Source organism: Hypanus sabinus, unplaced genomic scaffold, assembly GCF_030144855.1.
Source record: "Hypanus sabinus isolate sHypSab1 unplaced genomic scaffold, sHypSab1.hap1 scaffold_1975, whole genome shotgun sequence".
Taxonomy (NCBI): domain Eukaryota; kingdom Metazoa; phylum Chordata; class Chondrichthyes; order Myliobatiformes; family Dasyatidae; genus Hypanus; species Hypanus sabinus.
This window is the reverse complement of record NW_026780073.1, coordinates 12,825-30,486: the sequence shown is the minus strand read 5'-3', so window position 1 is coordinate 30,486 and position 17,662 is coordinate 12,825. Positions and strand designations below refer to the sequence as shown.

Here is a 17,662-nt window from a genome sequence, read left to right as displayed (position 1 = left end):
TAGATTCCACAAGGTACTCCCAATCCAGATCCAACACACAAAGTATTACCGACAGTGATTTCCACAGAATATCCCTTCTCACAAGTGGTTACCACATAACACACCCGAATCCGGCTAAGGGTTAACAAAAGTGGTAGCCGCGAGATACTCCAACAACATCCCCATATGGATTATACGAATTATCACCAACAGTGATTGGTCACAAGGGTACCTCTTCAAGTGAATTACCACACCCAGGCAAGGGTTAGCACAAGTGGTCCTCACAGGATACTCCCAAGCCAACAGATCCACTCCAGTGGATCAAAGTGACAATCACACATTCAGTACACGCTGGATCAATAGTCAACCCACATTGTGGGCATAGTAGAGTCCAAATAGTGGCCTTTGGCCACTAGGTCCTTTGTTTCGAACCTTCCATCTTCTTTCTTTCTCTCCGGCTGACTGTGTTTGTGACTGTCCTTGCTTAAATAAAACAAACTGTGAGCTATATAAACACAAGCTGCGAACAAGTGTAAACATGCTGCATAGTCAAATAGTTCTGCCCCCCTCTCTCTCTTAGTAAGAATCAAACAGGAGAATATTAGTTCCCTTTGGGGTTGATCGGGATTCGAAAGTCGGGTCCCAAAAATATGTCGAAGCTCGTCACATTCGATTTCGGTCATTGTCAGGCCAATCCATATTATTTGTCTTAATAATGTTGGCTAACTTAGTTGGTAAGCATTGGAGCAGTAAGTCATTAATAATGGGTATTTGTCCCTCCAGTTTAAAGGCTTGGTCTCCTGTGAAACTGCCGTAGCAGGCCACAAATCACATCCACCCATTCACGCTCCGCTTTTAGCGGCTCCCAACCTTTGGCATTCCTTCTGCAGTACATACCTCTATCCCATTCCATTATTTCTCCAACTTGCTGATAATATACTGTTCCACTTTAAACGTATGTCACATCCGGAACTTTTTCCAGTTAGCCGAGGATTTCCTTCCACGCCGCTGTGCGGTGTTGGGAAATCATGTACAAGGCAAGTTACAGCAGTAGTTTGCCATTGCCTTCTGCTGGGTGAATTGTTTTGTTTAAGAGATCACCAGCTCTAACCCAGCACGGATGAAAGTGTGCAAGGGAGTCGGCTGGATTCGAACTCAAGACCTCTCGCCTCAAAGTCCAATTCTGAAGCCAGTAAGCCATCAGTGGCATAGCTGGCAGACTTCCATTTTACATCTGCCTTTTCCTTCCATTCCCTTTTCAATGATTTCCACTTCTTTCCTCAGTTCTTTTTCCATATCAGATTTACTGCTTGTTCTAATGAGGTAATAACCCAGGCTTCCCCCACCCCCCTCAGTCCGTGGCCACATTTTGTTCCCCAATTTCTTACTCAGTGCTATACTAAACATTTGAAAATCTTTTTCCTCGTCCGGAAAACTCTCACACAAAATTGTGTCGGGCTGCTGCTGGCACACTCGTATCAATCGACTGCAATTGACCGATTATCTCTAACTAATTTATCAGGCACAAGGCCTCCTGCTCAATTAACAATCTGATAAATTTACCTAGCAGGCACCTCCTGCTCAATTGATGAATTTACCTGACATGTCTGCTTCCTGGCCACTTAGTAAACTTTATCCAATACTGCCTCCTGCCCACTTAGTAAAAATTTTGCCTACCTTATACTAGTCTCCTGACAGATTTTTTTCCCGATCCTGTCAAGGTATGTGACCAGCCTTGGGCAAGGCACCATACATCCAAAGGAACTAACAGTGAGCGGCAAATGTAAAATACCTATTGGGCTCCCGGTCAGTCCCCACAGTCCCCAGAGTGGTTCAGCTGCTTACTCAGCCCGTCTGCTCAGTGCTCTGTAGATAGAGATCCTGTTTGTGATGCCAAATGTTAAAGCTGAATCTGAATAAAACTCGAGATACAAGCTTCTTATTGACACCACAGTTTATTGCACATTCTTCTGCAGGAGTTTGAGCCCCAGTTGTGAAAGGGAAGGCACGTAAGCACTGCCACTATCTGACAAGTCGACTGACTTAGGTTACAGCCGTATATTTATACATAGTACACCCCATGCATCACTATTTCAAGATGTTATTTGAACTGGTATGCCCACCAAGTTTGTTGGTGCAAATCTTAATTACTTAGATAACAGAGTTTGTTATATTGAGGTTTTAATTATGGATGGATGTACTGTCCAGTCCTTATTCCCTTTGCAAAGCCCTGACTTAATTACAAACAGATGTTCATTCCTGTCCTTATCAGTGAGTCCTCTGCCCCTTAATCAAATGAGGGTAGAATGTATAATGGTATCTAACAACGGTACAGTATACAATGTTATCAGCTCTCAGTGTGCCTCTCTGCAAGCCACAGAGAACTGGCAATGAGCCTGGCTGAGCTAACCACTGAAGACAGTGTTTACTTCGGTTCAAATATTCCTATTCAGTCACAATTATTATTTTAGCCAGAGGTTACATAGGTTACATAGGTTTTTTGTTTATATATCCTCAATTCCTCAGGAGGGTTCAGGGGAAATATTTATGTCCAATATAGAAACTGGTATTACCTGTGTGTATTGAAGAATGAATTAGGAGAAATTGTTATGGGAAACAGGGAAATGGCAACAGAATTTAATGCGTACTTTAGATCTATCTTCACCAGGGAGGACACAAGAAATCTCCCAGATGTATGGATGGGCCAGGGTCATAAGATATCAGAGGAATTGAGGCAGATTGACATTAGGAAAGAAACTGTGATGAGTAGACTGGTAGGACTGAAGGTTAATAAATCCCCGGGTCCAGATGGTCTGCATCCGAGGGTTCTGAAAGAGGTGGCTCAGGAAATTGTGGATGCATTGGTAATCATTTTCCAATGTTCCTTAGATTCAGGATCAGTTCCTGAAGATTGGAGAGTGGCTAATGTTATCCCACTTTTCAAGAAGGGAGGGAAGGAGAAAACGGAGAACTATCGCCCTGTTAGCCTAACGTCAGTCGTGGGGAAGATGCTTGAGTCCATTATTAAAGACGAAATAGTGGCACATCTTGATGGCAGTAATAGGATTAGGCTGAGCCAGCATGGGTTTTCCAAAGGCAAATCATGCTTGACTAATCTGTTGGAGTTTTTTGAGGGTGTAACAAGGATGTTAGACGAGGGTAAGCCAGTGGATGTTGTGTACCTAGATTTTCAGAAGGCATTCGATAAGATGCCACATAGGAGATTGGTGAGTAAAATCAGAGCTCATGGCATTGGGGGCAGGGTTTCAACATGGATAGAAAACTGGTTGGCAGATAGAAAGCAAAGGGTAGCAGTGAATGGGTGTTTCTCGGACTGGCTGGAGGTGACAAGTGGGGTACCACAGGGCTCTGTATTGGGACCACAGCTGTTTACGATTTATGTCAACAATTTAGATGAGGGCATTGAAAACTATATCAGCAAGTTTGCTGACGATACTAAACTGGGTGGCAGTGTGACATGCGAAGAGGACGTTAGGAGAATGCAGGGAGACTTGGATAGGCTGTGTGAGTGGGCAGATACTTGGCAGATGTCATTCAATGTGAATAAATGTGAAGTTATCCACTTTGGAAGCAGGAACAAGAGGGCAGAGTATTGTCTGAATGGTGTAGAGTTAGGTAAGGGAGAAATGCAAAGAGACCGAGGAGTCCTAGTTTGTCAGTCAATGAAGGTGAATGAGCAAGTGCAACAGGCAGTGAAGAGGGCAAATGGAATGTTGGCCTTTATTACAAGGGGAATTGAGTACAAGAGCAAGGATGTCCTTTTTCATTTGTACAGGGCCCTAGTGAGACCACACCTGGAATATTGTGTACAGTTTTGGTCTCCAGGTTTAAGGAAGGACATTCTGGCAATTGAGGAAGTGCAGCGTAGATTCACTAGGTTGATTCCTGGGATGGCAGGGCTGTTTTACGCAGAGAGATTGGAGAGATTGGGCTGGTACACGCTGGAATTGAGGAGATTGAGAGGGGATCTGATTGAAACATATAAGATTATTAAGGGATTGGACAAGATAGAGGCAGGAAATATGTTCCAGATGCTGGGACAGTCCAATACCAGAGGGCATGGTTTGAGAATTAGGGGTAGGTCATTTAGGACAGAGTTAAGGAAAAACTTCTTCTCCCAGAGAGTTGTGGGGGTCTGGAATGCACTGCCTCGAAAGACGGTGGAGGCCAATTCTCTGGATGCTTTCAAGAAGGAGCTAGATAGATATCTGATGGATAGGGGAATCAAGGGATATGGGGACAAGGCAGGGACTGGTTGATTGATAGTGAATGATCAGCCATGATCTCAGAATGGCGGTGCAGACTCGAGGGGCCGAATGGTCTACTTCTGCACCTATTGTCTATTGTCTATTGTGACAATGCAAGAGGTGCTGGAGAATTTGCAAGTGGAAAGACTTGGAGTAATCTTTGCAAACCTGACTTTTTAAAGAATAATTTAGCAAGCAAACCACATATGAACAATGTGCAAAAGCTCTGGTGAGATGATTCTTCATTACTCGTTACAGGCCTGCTACATAGTGTGTGTGAGAGTGCAGATGAATTCCATCAAACCCGGGGGATATCAAAGTATTTATCGACAGTGATTTGCTCGCTGTGAAAATGATTACCTCTCTGTATAAAATTCACTGTGCACATGTCACTGGGTAAAAAAATGCACGGTACATGATTTATGTGCACACTGGTCATTACAAATTAGAGGGGACATTGTGGGAAATTGGGGAGACCTCCAGTGTCCCTTATGCCCCCACCTACAAGGTGTGCATCCAGCTGCAGCTTGTAACCCTGCACTTTAAGGAGTTGGAACTGGAAATGGATGAATTCCGGATCATCCAGGAGTTGGAGCAGGAGATAGATATGACATGAAGAAAGGTGAGTTACACACAAGGTGCAGGACACAGAAAACTGGGCGAGAGTCAGGAAGCGGAATAAAGTTAAATAGCCATCACAGAGAACTCTTGTTGTTATCCCACACAACAACAGGTGGAACACTTTAGAAACTGTTGGGGTGGGGAGGATAGATTACCTGACAGAGAAAAGTCAAAGGGGTGATAGTGAATTCATTAGTTAGGGGAACAGAACAGGAGGGGACTGATATCCTAGTGGTAAGGCTTGCTAGTGCTAGTGTGGGTGGAGAGTGTGGTGGTTAAAATAAGTTGCTGGGGAAATGGGAGCCAGAATGACAGAACAGATAGTGGAGAGGGTGAATTGAATTGAATTGACTTCACAATGTACACTAGAAAGGCCACTCGGCCCATCTGGCTCTGGCAGTGTTTCTGTTCCATATCAGTATATCAAAATCTACCCCTGCCGTTCCTCTCTCACTCTCGCTGAGATGACAGGCTGCAACTAGTTACCACTCCGTGGGATAGGAGATTTCTCTTGAATTTCATAGAATCATAGAAATCTACGACACATTACAGACGCTTTGGCCCGCAATGTTCTGCCGACTATGTAACTTACTCTAGAAATTGCTTAGAATTACCCTCCCGCATAGCTCCATGTATCTATTAAAAGACCCTATTGTATCCGCCTCTACCACCGTCGCTGGCGGTGCATTCCACACACACACCACTCTTTGCTTAAAAATCGTAGCTCTGACATCTCCTCTGTACCTACTTCCAAGCAGATTAAACCTATTCCCCCTGGTGTTAGCCGTTTCTGCCCTGGGAAAAAGCCTCTGGCTATCCACGGTACCAATGCCTCTCATCATCTTATACACCTGCATGAATTTCCTCCATGATTTTCTCCGGGCTGAACAAGAGGTTGAGCTCACGGTGGTTGTGACGTTGTTCAGGGCTCCGGACGAAGTTGGTTAAACTCCTTCTTCCCCGCTCTTTTCAATGTTTTGGGTCATTTTCAAGAATTTTAAAGGATTGTGCCTCAGGCAGCTGGGTTGTTGCAATTGTTACCTACCAGCAGCAACAGATCACTCATGGAGTCTGGTTTCGATGGTAAAAACACTCTCTTCATTAGTATCTACTCCAAATCTAAAAGATTGAACGAAAAATACAGCAATTAACTGTGTTATGCGTATATATAGCTCCTAAACTATCAACCTTGGGATACAATGCTAAAAGTCTTCAGATGGTAAATTGGAAAAGTTCAGTAATCCACGGAATAAGTGAGTGAGAGGAGAGATTTGTAAATCCTCACGAACACGTAGAGAGAAGGCAATTACGAAGAATTCCACACACATTCCACGCTGGGTAAACGAGAAAACAGTCGCCGAAGATCTTATCCGTCGATTAGTTCCGAAATCCACTTAGAAAGATCACCAGGTGACAGTGACAGTGACAGGAATATCGTCAAGTGGTTACCACAGAACACCCTGATTCCAGGCAAGGCCCAACAAAAGTGATACCACAGGACACTCCAACAAATCCACACATATGGATTATACGAAGTGACAGCCAGACATCCGTGGTGCACTGCGTGCCGATGATCAACCCAATCTTTTGGGCGTAGCAGTGACAAGCTGAAGTCACTCTCACTCTCACTCTCTTCCTCTCCCTCTCGCTCTCTCTCCCCCTCCCTCTCCTCCCTCTCTCCCCTCCCCTCTGTCTCTCTGTCTCTGCTGCAGCGCGTTTGTGACGTCACAGCCGCGCCTCCCTCAGGCACTTAAAGCGACACTCACTCTGCTGTATCTGTCAGTTCACCAGCGCTTGAATGCCACCGATTCTTGAATGTGGAGGCGGAGATGCTGGAGAAGACAGCGCCCCACTCGCTACAAGGAGAGCTCGAACACGTGTCCATGTCCGTGATCTGATTGGATACATCGCCATGACGTTCAGAGCACTGTGACGTCTTCACTGGCTCTCATTTTGGAAGGGATTCAGTCGGCCTTCGCAGATACACCAACAGCTTCCCACTGGGAAGCGGCCGTTCACTTGCTCCGTGTGTGCGAAGAGACTCATTCAGTTAACCCACCTTGTGATGCTCCGGTGAGTTCACAGTAAATAGAGGCCACATTTCTGTCCGGAGTGAGCAAAGAGTTTTACTCACTCATCCCAGCTGCTGCAACACCAGCAACTTCACATCAGGGAGGAAGTTCAAATCAGCTCCGTGTTAAATGTTTCACCATCACGGTGACTGAAGGCAGCTGCAGGTTCATGAGGGACCGTTACTGTCAGATTCTGCAGTTCTTGCGGCTGCTCATCGCACCCAGGACTGAACCCTGGTCACTTAGCATTGGAGGAGTCTGTTCTGCTGATGTTAGCCTTAAACTAGACTGGCGTTTAATATTGTGGATCTGTGACAGATAAATCACTTCTGTATCAAATTCCGTTTCTCACTAGAGAAGTCCCTGCCGATGTCTCTGTTCCATATCAGAATATCAAAATCTACCCCGGCCATTCCCTTCTCACTCACCCTGAAATGACAGGTTGCAACTAGTCACTACTCTGTGGGAGGAAGGATTTCCACTGAATTTCATAGAATCATAGAAATCTGTAGCACATTACAGATACGTTTAGCCCACATGGTTGTGCCGACCATGCATCATTCTCTAGAAACTGCCTAGTATTACCATACTGCATAGCCACCTATTTTCCTAAGGTCCATGTTCCTATCTAAGAGCCTCTTAAAAGGCCCTATTGTATCCGCCTCTACCACCGTCGCTGGCAGTGCATTCCACGCACACACCACTCTTTGCTTAAACAAAACTTAGCTCTGACATCTCCTCTGTACCTACTTCTAAGTAGCTTAAACCTATTCCCCCGCGTGTTAGCCGTTTCAGCCCTGGGGAAAGCCTCTGTCTATCAACACGACCAATGCCTCTCATGACCTTATACACCTGCATGATTTTCTCCGGTTTGAATAAGACGATAAACCCACTGTGATTTTGACGTTCTCTCCCCCCTCTCCATTCTCCATTCCTCCCCTCCCCCTCTCCCCTTCACCTCCTCCCCCTCCCCTCCTCCTCTATCTCTCCCCTTCTCCCCTCCTCCCCTCCTGTCCTCCACCTCTCCTCCCTTCCCCTCCCCTCCCCTTCTCTCTCTCCCTCCGTTGGTGTTTCACGTCACAGACCCACCTCACTCAGGCAATTAAAGGGACACTCACAGTAAACGAACCTGCGGTCTCCTAACACAATGCACCTCTAAAGTCTGACAGCAGATTAGCGAGTGAATCTTCGATGGTGTAGAGTCAGAAACCAAAGAGCTGCCAGATTGAGTCAGACTTTAGGGCTGCAAAGAGGAGGAAGAGGAATCAGACCAGCAGGATTTGGCAGCAAAAGAAAGATTAGAAACATTTGGAAACTGGTTGATCGAAAAAAAAGGTGGTTAATTTCTGCAAAATACTGGTGGCAATCAACAGTCAGGCAGCAATTGTGAAGAGCATAAAAAGGCAACGTTTAGACCGAGCCCCTTCAGCATGCCTAGCCTGTGTACTCCGCTGCTTAGTTGCTGCTTGAACTGCAGAGTTCCTCCAGCATTTTGTATGTGTGCGTCTCTGTATTCCCAGCAACTGCAGAATCTCCTGTGTTTTATAACTGCATTTTACTTTGGCATTAGATACACATTGATATTGAGTATATTGCTTATGGAAACCGCTTTCTGCGTTAAAACAGCTGCAGATTTTTCTATACACACGAAAAAAATGAGGTATGGACTTTGAACCGGTGCTTGCAGAAATGTTTAATGGCATCGTAATTACCCATAGGGCCATGCGTTAAGAATTCTGCCGGCGCTGAAGCGTCGATGAAATGCGCAGGCGTCAGGCTGAGGACGTCCCCGAGTATCACGCATGCGCGCAGTACACAGAAGGCCTTGAAAATGTCGGCTACAGGTAAGAGCGATTCTCCGTGTTTTTATCTTAAACACCGACTTCAGAGCGATTCCTGTGAAATCCGGAGACCGTGGCCAACAATCCCGGGACAGTCCTGCCCTCTTCCCTCTCTCTCAGCCCCACGATCCGTACACGGGCCCCGGGAAGCTTCCGGCTGATGAGGGAATGGGAACCGATGGATCTCTCAGACAGAGCTGAGCTCCAGCTATCTAAATGCAAGGATTAGGAACTCGGAGAAAGGGAACAAAATCTTTTACATCAGCAGTTGAGAAAATCACCTTTGTTCTACCTCCCATCACAAAGAAGAGGAAATCTGCAGATGCTGGAAATCCAAGCAACACACACAAAATGCCGGAGGAACTCAGCATTAGTACTCTTTTCCATAGATGCTGCCCGGCCTGCTGAGTTCCTCAGCATTTTGTGTGTGTGTTGTTTGTTCCACCTCCTTTTGTTCTGAACTTTTCTACAGGCGAGAACATGTTTTGTCCCATTCTCTCTGGGTACATGATTATATCAGACACCTTTGCCCTGGGCAACAAGTAACTTTCACGTCAGAAATGTGCCAGACTCCAATGAGACAGACTACTGCCCTTCCCTTCATGTTCATTGGCATTGCCATCACAGAGTTCATCACCGTCTGTCATCTGGAGAGGGTTCAGGGGAAATATTTATGTACAACACAGAAACTGGTGTAAAAAAAATACACGGTACATGATTTATGTGCACACTTGTCATTACAAATTAGAGGGGACGTTGGTGGGAAGGAGGGGAGACTTCCAGTGTCCCTGATGCCCTCACCTACAAGATGTGCATCCAACTGCAGCTTGTAACCCGGCACTTTAAGGAGTTGGAACTGGAAATGGTTGAATTCTAGATTATCCAGGAGTTGGAGGGGGTGATAGATATGACAGGAAGAGAGGTGAGTTACACACAAGGTACAGGACACAGGGAACTGGGTGACAGTCAGGAAGGGAAATTAGGTTAAATAGCATCACAAAGTACTCTTGTGGCCATCCCACACAACAACAGGTGGAACACTTTGGAAAGTATTAGGGGGGATTACCTGGCAGAGGAAAGTCAAAGGAGTGATAGGGGATTCATTAGTTAGGGGAATAGAACAGGAAGGGGACTAATATCCTAGTGGTACGGCTGCGAGAGCAAGTGTGGTGGAGGGGGGTGCTGATGTGGTTAAAATGAATTGTAGGGGGAATGGGAGCTAGAATGACAGGACAGATAGTGGAGAGGGTGAATTGAATTGAATTGACTTTCTTACATACATCCTTCATGTAAATGAGGAGTAGAAGTCTTTATGTTACATCTCCGTCTAAATGTGTGGTATAATTTATAGTAATTTATAATAAATAGTTTGTGCATAGAACAGTCAGTATAACATAGATATGCAATTGTATTAGCATGAATTAATCAGTCTGATAGCCTGATAGAAGATGATGTCCCGGAGCCTGTTGGTCTTTTTGCTGTGGTACCGTTTCCTGGATGCAGGAACAGTTAGTGGTTGTGGTGAATTGGGTCCCCAATATCTTTTGGGCCCTTTTTCCGCACCTGTCTCTGTAAATGTCCTGAATAGTGGGAAGTTCAGATCTACAGATGAACTGGGCTGTCTGCACCACTCTCTGCAGGTTCCTGAGATTAGGGGAAGTACAGTTCCCATACCAGGCAGTGATGCAGCCAGTCAGGATGCTCTGTAGAAAGTCCTTAGGATTTCGGGCCCCATCCCCAACTTCTTCAACCATCTGAGGTGGAAGAGGTGCTGCTGTGCTCTTTTCACAACACAGCCGGTATGTACAGACAATCTGAGATGCCTGCTGACGTTTATGCTGAGGAACTTAAAGCTGTTCACCTTCTCAACCCCAGATCCATTGATGTCAGCCTGTCTCCATTCCTCCTGTCGTCCACAATCAGCTCCTTTGTTTTGGTGACAATGATGGAGGGTTTGTTTCCTTGACACCAGTCAGATGTTCAGATCATAGATAGATTCAGCAGTTAGATGGTTGAGCCTGGTGCAATGAATGTGCTGAGCTGTGTATAGCACAATGCAAGAAGCATCGGAGGAAAGCCAGATGAGCTCAGGACAGGGAATTATGATATTGTGGCCGTTATTGGGGCTTGTTTACACACAACAGTCTGAGGGATTTAGAGATATTTGTAGAGAGATTGCAGACCATGCCAAGAAACAAAGGTTGTTCCAGTAAGTGATTTTAACTTTCCATATATTGACTGGGACTCCCATACTGTAAAAGGACTAGATCAGGGGTCGGCAACGTTTACCACTAAAAGAGCCAATATGGACCCATTTCCCACAGAAAAGAAAACACTGGGAGCCACAAAACGAAATAACACTGCATACAACGGGTTTTTTTTGCCTTTATGCTATGTATAAACAAACTATAATGTGTTGCATTTTTGAAATTGATGAACTCCTGCAGAGAAAACGAAATTACATTTCTGCATGCAACAAAAACATTTTGAACTCCGAAAAAAAGACGTTGGGTTGAAGGTTACTACATAGGTAGCCTACCTTGGATCGAAGAATTAAAAGAAAGCGCGCACTGGCGGGTGTCAGGCATTGGCAGTTGTGATGTATATTAATAGCGATAAAAAACACGTTGTAGCGATGTAGCGCTACACGCAGCGCTAAAATAAAGACTGCAGTCAAAGGTAACTTTATTCGAACAGCCTTGCTTTAAAGCCTCCCTCAACCCGTCCCCATGGGCGCGGATGCTCCAAAAGACACGTACTCACAAACCCCCGTAGGCTATCTCCCTTAGTCGGAACGGTGGCTAATTGTTCGGATGTGCCAGGAAACGGTGTCTCCGCAAAGTACAAGATCACCATAATCTTCAAATTTCGAATTACATTTCAAAAGCTAACAAACCACGGGGAGCCGCATCACAGAGATCAAAGAGCCGCATGTGGCTCTGGAGCCACAGGTTGCCGACCTCTGGACTAGATGGAGTAAAGTTTGTCAAATGTGCCCTTAATCAGTACGTAGAATTCCCGACGTAGAAGTGTGCAATAAGCTGTTAGGAAATGATCCAGGGCTGCTGTTGACAGAATTTAGTAAACATCATACCATGAGATTCAAAGTAAAGATGGAAAAAGAGAGGTCTGGACCACGGGTTGAGATTCTAAATTGGAGAAAGGTCAATTTTGATGGTATCAGAAAGGATCTGACGTGTGGTTTGGGACAGGCTGTTTCCTGGCAATGGAGTACTTGGTAAATGGGACTTGTTCAGAAGTGAAATTTTGGGGATATAGAGCTTGCATGTGCCTGCCAAAGTAAAAGTTGAAAGGTAACTGGTCCAGGGAACCTTGATTTTCAAGAGAAATTGAAGCCCCGGATATTTTGTTCCTCGAAATGCCTCAGACTGTTGGGTGCTACTGAGATCCATTAATGACTACAAATCACAATTCCACACACTGAGCTCATCTGACTTTTTTGTTGTCATCTTCTGTTAGGTTCTAAAAGCTTCCAAATAGTTTTTGCTCTTTTGTTTGCCCTCTGTTTGACTTTTATGTTGGCTCTGGCTTCTCATTCCAGCCACTGTTGTGTCCTCAATGTTTTCACTTCTTTGGGATATATTGATCACTCAGCTCTTGCTTGCATTTGCCCTTTCTATACTCTCATGGTACTATATGCTTTTAACAAGTCGTCAATCCAGTGTATAATTTCTTTGTGTATGTTTGGAGCCTTTTTTAGGTGCATATGATCGTGTGGATAACCAGAGGTTTTTTTCCCAGGGCTGAAATGGTTAACACAAGGGGGCATAGTTTTAAGGTGCTTGGAAATAGATACCGAGGCAATGTCAGGGGTAAGGTTTTTTTTACACAGATAGTGGTGGGTGCGTGGAATGTATGCCAGCAGCGTTTGTCAAGGCAGATACAATAGGGTCTTTTAACAGCCTCTTGGATAGGTACATGGAGCATAGAAAAATAGAGGGCTGTGTGCGAGGGAAATTCTAGGCAGTTTCTAGAGTAGGTTACATGGTCGGCACAGGATTGTGGGCCAAAGAGCCTGTAATGTGCTGTAGATATCTCTGTTCTATGTGAAGGAGCAAAGCAACTTCGGTTATTCGCCAATCCTCTATTACCACCCCGTCACTAAAGATGACTTAACTATCTCTGCTGGGGCCCCTACAATTTCTGCTCTTGCCTCCCACAGGGTCCGAGGGAGCTCCTGGCCATACCCTGGATCAGGATGGGTGAAAACATGCTTCCACCAATTCTGTCTGGCTACATAATGATATCAAACACCTTTGCCCTGGCCAACAAGTAGCTTTCACATCACAAATGTGCCAGACTCCAGGGAGACAGACTACCACCCTTAAAGGCAGTATTCCTTGGCATTACCATCACTGAGTTCACCACTTTCAGTCACCTGGGTGAGACTTCAGGGGAAATACTTATGTACAATACTGTGTGTATTGTGGTGATGCAAGAGTTGCTGGGGAATTTTCAAGTGGGAAGAAGAGATATTTGGAAATCTGAAATTGAAAGCATCATTTAGCAAGAAAATCACAAATAGGTGGTTTGCAAAAGCTGTGGCGAGTAAATCCTTCATTAACCTGTTACATAGGTTGTATGAGAGTGCAGATGAACTCAATCAAGACTCAACCAGAGGAGATTAAAGTTCTTACTGACAGTGACTTGCTCGCTGTTGAAATGAATACCTCTCTATATAAAATTCAGTTTGCACATGTTGTTGTCACTGGGTAAAAATTGTACAGCACAAGGTTTTTGCACACACTGGTCATTACAAATTAGAGGGGATATTGGTGGGAAGGCGGGGAGACCTCCAGTGTCCCTGACGCCCTCACGTAGAAGGTGTATATCCAGCTGCACTTTAAGGAGTTGGAGCTGGAAATGGATGAATTCCGCATCATCCAAGCGTCAGAGGGTGTGATAGGTATGACGTGCAGAGAGGTGAGTTGTACCCAGGGTGCAGGACACAGGAAACTGGGTGAGAGTCAGGAAGGGGAATGAGGTTAAATAGCCATCGCCGAGTACTCTTGTTGCTATCCCACACAACAGGTGGACACTTTAGAAACTGTTGGGGGGAATTACCTGGCAGAGGAAAGTCAAAGGGGTGATAGGGGATTTGTTAGTTAGTGGAACAGAACTAGAAAGGGATGAGTATCCTAGTGGCAAGGCTTGCTGGTGCTCCCCCTGTGGGGTGGGTGGTTAAACTAAAGTTGCAGGGAGGATTGGAGCCAGAATGACAGAACAGATAGTGGAGAGGTTGAATTGAATCGAATTGACTTTATTACTTACATTCTTCATACATGAGTTGTAGAAATCTTTATGTTACGTCTCTGTCTAAATGTGCAATGTGAAATTTATAATAGTTTATAATAAATAGTATGTACAACAGGACAGTCAAGATAAATAAAAGTACAATTGTATCAGCATGAATTAATCAATCAGAGGGCCTGGTGGAAGAAGCTGTCCCTGGGCCTGTTGGTCCGGGCTTTCAGGCTGTGGTACCGTTTCCCAGATGGTAGCAGCTGTAACAGTTTGTGGTTGGGGTGACTCTGGTCCCCAATGATCCTTTTTACACAGTGGCCCTTTTTACACACCTGTTTTTGTCAATGTCCTAAATAGTGAGAAGTTCACATCTACATATGCGCTGGGCTGTCCGCACCACTCTCTGCAGAGTCCTGCAACTGAGTGAAGTACAGCACCCATACCAGGCAGTGATGCAGCCAGTCAGGATGCTCTCAATTGTGCCCCTGTGGAAAGTTGTTAGTATTTGGGGCCCCGTCCCACACTTCCTGAACCGCCTGCAGTGAAAGTGGTGCTGTTGTGCCTTTTTCACCACACAGCCAGTATGTACAGACCAGGTGAGATCCTCGGTGTTGTGTGTGCCAGGGAACTTAAAGCTGTTCACCCTTTCAACCCCAGATCCTGGGTCAGCCTGTCTCCATTTCTCCTGTAGTCTACAGCCAGCTCCTTTGTTTCAGTGACATTGAGGGCCAGGTTCTTTTTTTGACACCAAACAGATGTCATTCAGACCTCAGGACATGAAATTATGATATTGTAGCCATTACTTGGACTTGCTTGCGCCCAACAGTCTGAGGGATTTCAAGGAACAAATCTGTAGAGAGATTGCGGACTATGCCAAGAAACAAAGGCTGATAAAGTGAATGATTTTAACTTTCCATTTATTGACTGGAATCCTAGGCTGTAAAAGGACTAGATGGGGTAGGGCTTATCAAATCTACCTTAATCAGTATGTAAAATTCCCGATGTAGAAGTGTGCAATAAGCTATTGGGAAGTGATCTAGGGCGAGTGACAGAAATTAGTGTATGGGAACACTTTGTATCTACTGATCATGAGATTCCAAGTAAATACAGAAAAGCAGAGGCCTGGACCTCTCTTGAGATTCTAAATTGGAGAAAGGCCAATTTTTATGATATTTGCAAGGATTTGACAAGTGTGGATTGGGACAGGATGTTTTTTAGCAAAGGAGAACTTGGTAAGTGGGAGTTCTTCAGAAAGAAATTTTAAGGGTGTAGAGTTTGTATGTGTCTGACAAAATAAAAGTTGAATGGTAACTAGTGCAGGGAATCTTGGTTTTCAAGAGATATTGAGGCCCTGGATATCTCGTTCCTCTAAATGCCGCGGACGGTTGGGTGCAACCAAAACTCATTAATGACAGTCATTTCATAATTCCACTCCCGAACTCATCTGACTTTCCTTTAGTTGTCTTCTGTTGGATTCTAAAAGCTTCCTAATGGTCCTTTGCTCTTTTGTTTGCCCTCTCCTCTGCTTTTATGTTGGTTTTGGTTTCTCATTTAATCCACGGTTGTGCCCTGCTGCCATTCCAATGCTTCCACGTCTTTGGGATGTATCGATCACTCAGCTCTCGAATTGCTCCCAGAAACTCCAGCCATTGTTGCTCTGTTGTCACTCCAACCTTTTCTCTTCCAAACAAGTTTGGCCAGCTTCTCTGTCACAGAAACATGGAGAAGTTCAGTACAGAAACAGGCTATTTGGCCCATCTAGTCAATGCCAAAAACATTTAATCTCTCTAATGCAACTACCTGCACCGGGATCATCACCCTCCGTACCCCTACCATCCAGGTACCTGTCAAACTTCTCTTAATGGTGAAATCGAGCTCATATTCTCCACTAGTGCTGACATCTCATTCTGCACTCTCACGACCATTTCAGCAAAGAGCTTTTCCACATGTTCCCATTAAATTTTCACCTTCCCCACTTACCCATGACCTCTGGTTGTCATCCCACCCAACCTCAGTGGAAAAAGCTGCTTGCATTTACCCTATCTATAACCTCATAATTTTGTTTACTTCCAACAAATCCTCAGAGCAATGTATAATTTCCTTGTTTATGTTTAGAGCCTTTTTTAGGTGTATAAGATGATGAGGGGCAGTGAGTGTGTGGATAGCCAGAGGATTTTTCCCCAGCGTTAAGATGGCTAACAGGAGGGGGCATAGTTTTAAGGTGCCTGGAAATATATGCGGAGGGGATGTCAGGGGTAGGTTTTTTACACAGAGAGTGTTGGATGTGTCGAATGCACTGCCAGCAGCGGTTGTCGAGGCGGATACAACAGGGACTTTTCACACTCTCTTAGATAGTTACATGGAGCTCAGAAACACAGGGGACTATGCGCTAGGGAAACTCCAGGCAGCTTCTAGAGTAAGTTACATAGTCGGCACAGCACTGTGGGCCAAAGGGTCTGTAATGTGCTATAGATTTCTATCATTCTATGAAATTCAAGGGAAATCTCCAAACCCACGGAGTGGTGACTAGTAGTGAATAGTGGGATAGTTACTGGAACGTATGAGCAGGAACCGGAAATATAAGTATTTGGATAGATGTGGAATGATTAAGAATAGGCAACATGGCTTTGCGCAGGATAGGTCATGTCTAACCAATCTTATAGAGTCTCTCGAGGAAGTTATCAGGATAGTGGATGAAGATAAGGCAGTGGATGTTGTCTACATGGATGTTAGCAAGGCACTTGACAAAGTCTCATATGGGAGGTTGGTCAAGAAGGTTCAGTCACTCAGCATTCTAGATGAGACAGTAAATTGGATGAGACACTGTCTTTGGCAGAAGCCAGAGTGTGGTAGCAGATGGTTGCCTCTGTGACTGGAGGCCTGTGTCTAGTGGTTGCCACAGGGATCAGTGCTGGATCTGTTGTGGTTTGTCATCTAGATCAGTAATCTGGATGATAGTGTGGTTAACTGGATTAGCAGATTTATGACCACCAAGACTGGTGGTGCAGTGGACAGCGAGGAAGACTATCATGGCTTGCAGTGTGATTTGGACCAGCTGGGAAAATGGTTTGAGAAATGGAAAAGGGAATTTAATGCAGACCAGTGTGAGTTGTTGCACTTTAGTCTGACATACCAAGGGAGGTCTTTCACAGTGACTGGTCGGGCACGGAGGAGTGCTGTAGAAGAAAGGGACCGGGGAATACAAGTCCTTAATTCACTGAAAGTGGTATCACAGTTAGATAGTGACGGAAAGAAAGATTTTACCCCATTGGCTTTCAAGAACCAAATACTGACGATAGATGGATATTATGTTGACTTGTAAAAGAGGCCTAATTTGGAGTATTGTGTGATGTTTTGGTCACCTACCTACAGGAAAGATTTAAAAGAGATTCAAAGATTTCAGAGAAAATTCACAAGGATGTTGCCAAGTTTGGAGGACTTGGGTTATAAGGAAAGACTGAACAGGTCAGGACTTTATTCTCTGGAATGTAGAAGATTGAGGTGAGATTTGATTGTGGTAGAGGGGCACAGATAGTGTCAATGCAAGCTGGCTTTCTCCACTGAGATTGGGTGGGACTTCAACCAGTGGCCAGGGGTCAAGGGTGAAAGGTGAAAT

General features: G+C 44.9%; 1 protein-coding gene across 3 annotated transcripts in view; it reads left to right on the top strand.

Moving 5' to 3' along the window:
• Window positions 1-17,662, top strand: part of LOC132387552 (zinc finger protein 112-like) — a 33,665-nt gene that overhangs the window by 7,773 nt on the left and 8,230 nt on the right. For 2 of the 3 annotated variants that reach the window (XM_059959932.1, XM_059959930.1), the window contains exon 3: window positions 8,659-8,784. The exons of the other annotated variant lie outside the window; for it this stretch is intronic. The gene's annotated coding sequence lies outside the window, so the exon portion shown is untranslated. The remainder of the gene's footprint in view (window positions 1-8,658; window positions 8,785-17,662) is intronic. 3 annotated transcript variants of the gene reach the window in all.